Source organism: Pinus tabuliformis, chromosome 1_2 (genome assembly GCF_031772625.1).
Source record: "Pinus tabuliformis cultivar Carrire ecotype Pingquan chromosome 1_2, CPIR1, whole genome shotgun sequence".
NCBI lineage: Eukaryota > Viridiplantae > Streptophyta > Pinopsida > Pinales > Pinaceae > Pinus > Pinus tabuliformis.
Genome location: NC_142298.1, coordinates 37,204,961 through 37,212,053, shown reverse-complemented (window position 1 = coordinate 37,212,053; position 7,093 = coordinate 37,204,961). Strand labels below are relative to the sequence as shown.

The 7,093-nt window shown below is 33.6% G+C and overlaps 1 pseudogene across 1 annotated transcript; it reads right to left on the bottom strand.

Annotated features, from left to right (window-relative positions):
• Positions 1 to 1,721: 1,721 nt before the first annotated feature.
• LOC149204291 (uncharacterized) lies at positions 1,722 to 3,213 on the bottom strand (annotated as a pseudogene). The gene is made up of 2 exons (XR_016251762.1): positions 2,960 to 3,213; positions 1,722 to 2,862 (listed from the first exon to the last, which is right to left on the bottom strand). The product of XR_016251762.1 is annotated as an uncharacterized LOC149204291 (transcript).
• Between the last annotated feature and the right edge of the window lie 3,880 nt (positions 3,214 to 7,093).

Below are 7,093 nucleotides of genomic sequence, written 5' to 3'. Positions count from 1 at the left end.
CATCTGCTAACCAATTTCTCATCAATCCATCGCTAGCCCATCTACAGATCCATCATCATTCATTGGTATCCATAAATCAAAATTTAGCTGTTTGCAGCTTGGTTATTAATACCTTCATTTTACAATATCCAATGTTGTGTTCTCTTTTACAGTAGCAAAAAACTCTCATTAGTTGCTAGTCAATTTATCCACAAAGAAAATACCATATTAACAATTTTATCCACAATTGAATGTAGTTGCTTAATATGTACACTTTGTAGGTGTTTTATTTTGCAGTAGGGCTTCTAAAATTTTATCCACAATTGAATGTAGTTGCTTAATATGTACACTTTGTAGGTGTTTTATTTTGAAGTAGGTCTTCTAAAATTTTAATTTAATTATTTGGAGGGTAGGGTTCAACCTCTATAGAATATTATGAAATATTTTTAGTAGTAATTACATATCAAAGGTTGAGATTTATATCAAAAGTAATTTGATTAATTGAAAATGTGAAAAAAATTCTCATATGAATTATGATTTTTGGGGATGTGGCATTGGTAAGCCATATCATTGTAGCAAAGTCTATTAACAGGTTATGAATCTCCATAGTTAGGAATCTGTCAAGCTTGCGAGATTTTACTAAAATATTGCCAAAATTTCCATTATTTTCTGGCAAATTTGCAGTCTCTTTAAACTACACATTTTAGAACATTTTAGAATATCTGATGTTATGTTTCTTTTTACCCTTGCAAAAAATTCCCATTAGCCACTAGCCATTTTATCCATAAATAAAAGTACCATGTTAGAAATCTTATCGACAAAGCCAATAAGTGCACCTTGTTACGTTGATAGGTGTGTTTATTTAGTAATATAACCTTCTTGCTAGTGTGGTTGAAAGATGACTTTTAGAAGTTTAATTTAATTATCAATAATTATTACCTGGAGAGTAGGGATTTAATCTCCACAAAATATTATTATTTTTGCAATTTGTTGGGACTACCAAATTTTCATCGGAATCCGTGAATTATTTTTCAAGAAATCTAATCCTCACAGTGTTTGAATCGTTTTTTAGGGTGGAAATGGATTCAGCGAGATTTTTTCAAAAAATTTTACCAAATTTTTTCCCGATTTTCCATTGTTTTCTAGGCAAAATTGTAGCCTCGTTAGATTACTACTTTTTAATTAAATTGATTAATTAAAACAAAGTCATTTGAACATATTTCATGTATAGTTTTTTTGGGATGTGATATTAGTAAGCCATGGTATTATAACAAATCTTATTATAAGTTAAAAAGCTCCATAGTAAAATAAAAATAAATCTCTATAGTTAAGAATCTTGTTACATAATTTTTTAACTCATATATTAACTCTCTTTATAATTAATAATAATAATTTAAAATAGAATTATAATTTAATTAAATTATATATATAAATAACTTTTTATTTAAAGCATAATTATTTTTTGAAGTTAAATCTGGCCCATTTACGTTAAATTTTTTGTATTTTTAAGCAAAATAAAAATATTGAAGCTAAAAATAATTCTGGTGGTAAAAACTGAACAAATTAAGATTACAATTTTCCACATTTATAACCCACTTTTAAACAAATTATATAGTTTTCCATATTTATAACGAACTTTTAAACAAACTACAAAAAAAACCTGTCAGATAATCTTGGTTTTCTTAAAGTTCAAACGGGAATTGGTTACATCCCATCATCAAACTCTAAGAAAGAACGGTCTCGAGAATGATCATTATATTCTTACAAAACAAGTTAATATAATTACATAGCTTGTGAACTTTCAAACCCACAAGTTTTCAATAAAGAACAGCTAAATTGAAATCATTTTACAAGCGTTTACAGAGAATCTGGTCGACGACGCCCACCATAAAGAAACGTGGTAGAAGGCTTTAAATGTGATGTCGCGACCTTGATTTATAAGTGATGTACAACCCAACGGATAGAACCACCACGGTCGATGCTATCAACCATCCACGCTTAGAAAACGTTGAACTACACGATGCAGGAAAGGGAATTCGCTGCACATCTGGAAATTTGCCACTTGATCGGCAAGTTGAACACTTTTCATCATCCTTTCTTTCTTCCCGTTGGCGACGAATGTACCCTTCTACACCACGTCCAACACCATCTCCATTTCCTTCCTTCCCAACAACATGATCATATTTTTCTGCTGCTTTTCCCTCATCTGCACTACCGGCCTCTTCTTTCTTTTCCTGTATAGCACCTCTGATCTCCGGCGGTACTCCCGATTTCCGTCCTCATCTTCTTGCAACTGCCTCCCGACGTCCGGCTTCGATTTCAATTGTATACATTCAGATTGCTGCGCAGAGGCCGTCTCTTCAGATACTGCCTGTGCATGACTTGATATTGGTGGCTCTCCAACCAACTCTTTGGCCTGCTCAGGTGCTTTTGCCTTTTTCTCGTCCGGCAATTTGCTTGATTTTTCCGCAGCTACTGTGGGTTTTTCTTTATCATCACCCTGTCGAATCGCCTCTGGATGACTTGCACTCTGATCGTCCTGAGCAGGCGCAGGGCTTTCCTTCCTCGAATCTTCTTGTCCCGTGGGACTCGATTTGTCGACGTTCGACTGTAGCGATTGCTCTGTTTTTCCACCGCCAGCAAGCGTCCCTTGACTCTGTTGAAGCAAAGGGAGCGAGACACGCAACTTTCCATCCCTAAACTTGGCAGTGACGCTCTCTAAGTTCAAATTCTGGGGGACGCTGATAACTTTTCTGAACCTATGCCCTACTCTCTGCACTTTCTCCGCTTTCGTTTCCTCCGTTTCCTTCGCACCACGTTCTCCGCTGATGACAAGATTCCCTTCGTTATTGACCTGCACCCTCAGCTCTTCCTTTCTAAAACCTACACATATAAATCATGGAGTCAATTATCCCCAAAAGTATAGTAAAAATAAATGTAAACAATTTTGAAAGGTATAACTATATGTTCAGGGAATCACCTGGGAGATCGATCTCTACAATACGAGCTTCAGGGGTCCCCTCCGTGCGTACAGTAGGCTCAAACTCAGTCTCCATCTCGTATCTTAATCTCCTCTCCTAACAAACAACTGAATAGATGATTGATATATGGTGATACAATGAAAATCTAAATGCTGCAAATATTGTGCTCAGATCTGCAAAACAAAACCGGATAGATAGATGGCTCTGTTTCGGGTCTCTATATATTTCCCGAAAAGAACGAGCAGCGTTACTTGACTTGGATTGCTTGTGGACAGGCCCGTTCTTACTGTCGGCGATACTTTTCATGATATCGTGAAATTGTGTAGAGAAAGGTAAGGTATGTTGATTACTGCGATAAGGAATAGAATAATATGCCGACAGCGAGGCTTCTATCGTTGGAGGAAGGGTTTGGCATTTATTTATATAAACTTTCCCGGGAAACATTGAAGAACCACTTTATATAATGCGCGCAAGCACGCACCGAGAAGTGTGATTTGAGATTTCGCAGAATCATCTAGCAAATCGACATCGCCGTCTCATGCGAGAAATATAACTGTTAGTTAATTTCCGTTCCCGTTTTCCGTTTTGGATGATGGCTTTAGGTGAAAGAAATGTGTCTGATCCTCGCGCAAGAGATCAGATATTTATTGCATTTTACTTCCTCGTTTCTTAACTAAAGCCTTCTCCTAATAGTTTACCAAAAAAATAGATTAGCAAGTTTAAAGTGCATATTAAAAAATATTAGATTGATCCATATGGGTGGGATCTTTGTAAATTGATTTTAAACATCAAAATTTTAGAAGTAGGAGTTGGTAGAATAAAATTATTAGATTGATCTATATCACTGGGACCTTTGCAAATTGATTTTAAACACCAAAATTCTAGAGGTCAGAGTTGGAAGAAAATTTTATGCTAGTAAGATGTTATTATAGTAGTTTTTCTCAATTTCATGGAGTTTTGATTCTTGTTAAGTCATAAATTTTTAGTATATTTGGTTTAACCATTATTGCATATATTTTTAGCGTCATAGTGTTATAGTGGTAATTTGCTAAATTTGATTTTAAGTTTCCCTAAAATTACTCTAAAGTGTTTTTAATATTTTAAATATTCAAATTATCATATCCCATATATCAATGTAAATGTAGAATATAATTTCAATAAAAAATATATGATAATTTCTTAGAACTATTATAAACATATCAGGACATCCAAATCATTACATGATTTCTCTATATAATTATTCATACAATGTATACCTGATTGTTTTATTCATATGTATACCTGGATGTATGAATATATTTGGGTATTTGGAAAGTTCTATTTTTTAATGAGTTATTGTATAATATTTCCATTTTATCTATAATGGAGTTGTTCACGTTAGTTTGGTGTATATAGTGTGTAATTTTCATTTATTATGATATTTTGATTAGTTGGATCATATTAGTATTTTATTTAAATATCTTTTGTGAAGCTAGTGAGACCTCAAAGTTTTAAATTATTTGTCTTCTCCCTCCCATCAAATTGTCAGAGCCTGAGAGAAAGCACTGAAGGACCCAATTAAATTAGAGTTAAAATCTTCACGCTGATTTGCTCCATAGAGAGAATATACAAGTGTACAAGGTAGACAAAATTACATGGAATTAACAAAAGTTTGCTATGTATGGCCCCTCATGGCCAACATGCCCCTTGCAAGTGGGTCATGAATATTTGAAAGCATCATGATGTTTAGTTGAGCTGAGAGGTTACACATCATTAAGTGCAACATGGTACCCCACTTATTGATAATTGATAGATTCTTACACATATTGTCTCATCTATGTTCCTTGTTTTCTATGTTGTATAACAATGTAACATCACATATCCTTAAAATAAATTTGAATGATTTCAATTCAAAAAGAGTGTTATCTTTAGAGGAAAATTGCAATCGTCATGTTCTATAAGGAGGCTTGATCTTTTAGGTTTGACCTACAAAAAAAAAACTCATACTTGAAAACCTATATTGAAAATATGAGGACTATTATTAGAGAGAGTTAGCAAACCCTTGTCAATAAGTTCTTGTTGGGATTGTGGAAGTTGGTCGGTGTTATTTTCCCTACTAGGATTCAATTCTATCTAGTGATATGCTTTCCCCTTGCCAACCCTCAGACTCTTGGTGAAGGAAAAGTCTAGTCTTATTGGAGGAGCTAGGTGAAACTACAAGGCAAACCACCCATTGTCACCTCAATGGTATTTTCACTCACTCTAAGGTCTTAAGATATATTTGAAACCTAAGGGAGGAATCCTTAGATAAACAATCTAGGTCATGATTGATGGATAACTACAAGAAAAGAGTGTTGAGGAGGGCGATGAATTAGCTTGAAAAAAAAATGTTAACTCACCCAGCCCATGGTAGAGAACTAAGGGTAGATGAATACAATGCAAGGTTGGTATAATACTAGTTTTGTTCAAAAGGTTGTTGTTTTCTCAACTGCCATCATAAATGGTCTTAATATCTAGTAACCAACAATATCAAATGAAAGTATAATCAACGCATGTATAACCATTATTTGGAAAATATGATCAAATTATTAGTGATATAATCAATGTGGACAACATGCCACAAATATGTAAATCGTCATACAATGATATCACATCTAAAGTGAACAGTTGATTTCAAAGAACATAAAAAGCTTGCTTCTATTATAACTGCAACTAGACAATAAATACACTATGCTTATTATGCATTCATGTGCGAAACAAATCATAATAAAAAAATGTTGCATCAATCCACTCATTAATGCATTCATGACACACTCATTAGTTCTTTATGAAAAATAAAACATGAAGAAAGTAATGACTGTGGAAACTAATGTTAGGTGAAGAAAATATTTGATGCAAATAATGTTCAATTTTATTAAGGAAACGTCGTGAGTATAATTAATGTAATAGTTATGTTAATAATCACATAAGCATGTAACCATGGATATGACCGCTCATTCATTGTAGACAAATATAAATTTAATGTTATTTCCATAAATTCATAGCACTAGAGTAGATTTATGTAGAATTTATTCTTCGACAACAATAAGAATTGTAAATGTTTAGAATTTATGGAAACAATGCATGTCACAACATTGACTTAAACTTCGAAATTCATATCTCCCTTCCACGGTCTCATAAATATTCTCCTCAACAACTAGAAATAAGCCCACTCAAAACTCTACCCAAGATGAGTGAAACGAATAAGAAGTGACATAGAATGAGAGAAATCGAATTGAAACAGTTCTATGCTCCATAAAAAAAACACAAGCCATCTATTCTTTTCCTTGCATTGGCCCAACAATATATAAACATAAAATGCCACCTCTTGTACATGAGTATTTTTTATGGGATCTAAAGTGCCTTGATAAAGACCTAGGAGTGAATCTAGAGCACTTCTCCTAAATCATTTCCTATAGAACTGATGGTATTACAAAAAGAATGCTGCAACTCCCAAGAGGTATTGACTTTAATTGTCAACCTAGGGTTGGTACAAAGTTAAGAGGGGTCAAAACCATGTGTGAAACGTGTAATGTGTTCTTCCTTTGTTCATATTACGCAAGTCAAAGCAATTAAAGAGAAACTAGGTTATATAGACAACATTCTAATGTCTATGCTATAAGAAATGCTCAAATGTGCAAGAAAGAGAGAACAATAAGAAAAATTGATTCTATTTGCAGAAAAAGGAGACAAACCAATTCAGTCAAGCTAAGAAAAAAGTACATCTACTCTACTATGCATTCGAAGGAAACTTGTAGCTGAAAGAAAGAATTGAAATACCAAACCCTAATTTGTAGAAAAAAATGTAGTTTTGCTACAGTAACTAGGTCAAAGATTCTAAGAGGTCTCTGGGCTTCCAAATTCCATCTTCAGGGTCTTGGGGATGTTGTAAGATGTCAAGGAAGGTAAATAATTCTTCCAATGTGAATCTAAGTGAGTTTGTGATGCAAAATGCACCGTGCTACTGATCTGGATTTAAAAAAGAACGCAATAAATTACAGAGATAACCATAAATACAGATATGCAGTGGAAATAATACTTCATTTCATTACTGTAAAATACTGAAATATTCTTACAAACAGAAATGGAAAGAAACTAACTAGGGCGATGGTAGC